Source organism: Helianthus annuus, chromosome 9, assembly GCF_002127325.2.
Source record: "Helianthus annuus cultivar XRQ/B chromosome 9, HanXRQr2.0-SUNRISE, whole genome shotgun sequence".
Lineage (NCBI taxonomy): Eukaryota > Viridiplantae > Streptophyta > Magnoliopsida > Asterales > Asteraceae > Helianthus > Helianthus annuus.
The window spans coordinates 12,544,194-12,545,746 of NC_035441.2; positions in this window are offsets into that span (position 1 = coordinate 12,544,194).

The following is a 1,553-nucleotide window of genomic DNA, read 5'->3' on the forward strand; positions in this document are numbered from 1 at the left end:
ATCATCAACAACTTCGATCAAGGTATAATAATATTTATTAAAATTTGTATATACATTAGTTTCATATGCACATGATTAACAACTGTTCTGAAGATTGTTCTCAATGTATTGCATGTTTTAGATGATATATCAATTTAATTTTACAAGCTTTTTTATTTTTTATAATGTTTCTGATTTGAAGTTTTGTTCGATATGGTCTTACATTTGGATTCTTGAAAGCAACCGATAAGGTATAATTTGTTATTTTTCTTACTTGATATTAAAGAATATGATTAAATGACAAATATTTTATTTATTGTTATACTCTAGATAAATCGATAAATATTAAATGTGTTATCTGAATGACATAGATATGTTAAACATTGTTGGTTCACATTTGTTATCACAATGAAGTATCTGATAAAATACATTGTCTTATTTTTTCTTTCATTTTTAACCAGAAACATAATATCTTGGAAGATGTCTTTTTATAAATATCTGGATTCTCTTAATTCCAAAATCTTGGTAAGATTATTACATTAAAACTATTTTCTACAGTTTTATTGTTAACAACTAATTCACATATAACATTTGCCAATACTTAAATACTTGAACTCAAAAGATAATACCCCAAAACTTTGCAAACAATCATTTACTCAAAGAAGTTCCTGGTAACGTTGGCGTTATAGAGTGTGTAAACGTATGAGATGGGATTACCGATTTTCAAAACACAATGGAACTTTTGCTCTAAAAGAAGGATGGTCCTCAGTTGTCTCTGACCTTTCATTGAAAGAAGGATGTCTATTGGTTTTAAAAAAACTGCACCATATACATACCTGCTGACACCTTTTGAAAAAGTTCATCATTATCCAACAAAACTTCCAATGATTTCCATGTTCACATCAATATCGTTTGAGAGGAAGTTTGGATGTATGGATTCATTCCCCACAGTTTTACTGATGTTTGTAAAGACGTGTTGGTAAGTTTTGGTATTTTAATCCAATACTTAAATGTTACTATTGTGATTAGTGATATATTTGTTAATTTTATTGTACCTTTGTTTGATTTCATAATTTTATATGTTTTTGTTTAGCTAATACCCAAAGAGTTAGTCAACGTCAGTATTGGAGTTGGTAAACTTAAAGAGACATTTAAGATCTATGTGAATCAGTGGGACTCTTTTGATGTACTACTTCAACGTGATCCTCTTCGGAATTGTTACTTTATAACCGATGGATGGGAAAAGGTTGTACACTACATGGGTATGCAAACAGGAATTGTACTTGATTTAAGATACGCAGGTGATTACATCTTTCTGCTTACTGCCTTTGATTTGAATATATGTGAGATTGTTGCACCAAAATCCAATGACAGTCCGATAGACGATACTTCCTCACCCAATTTGGAAGTTCCTCAAATTACCGAGGATTGACGGGTGGTCCATTAGACAACCCTTTTGCAATGCTAAAAGACAAGTTTATCCCTCATTTATGTATGTAATTATCTTGAATTAGATAACTACTCTTGTCTATGTCTCAGGTACGGTTTAGCGGCTCAAATGGAGGAAAAGTGCA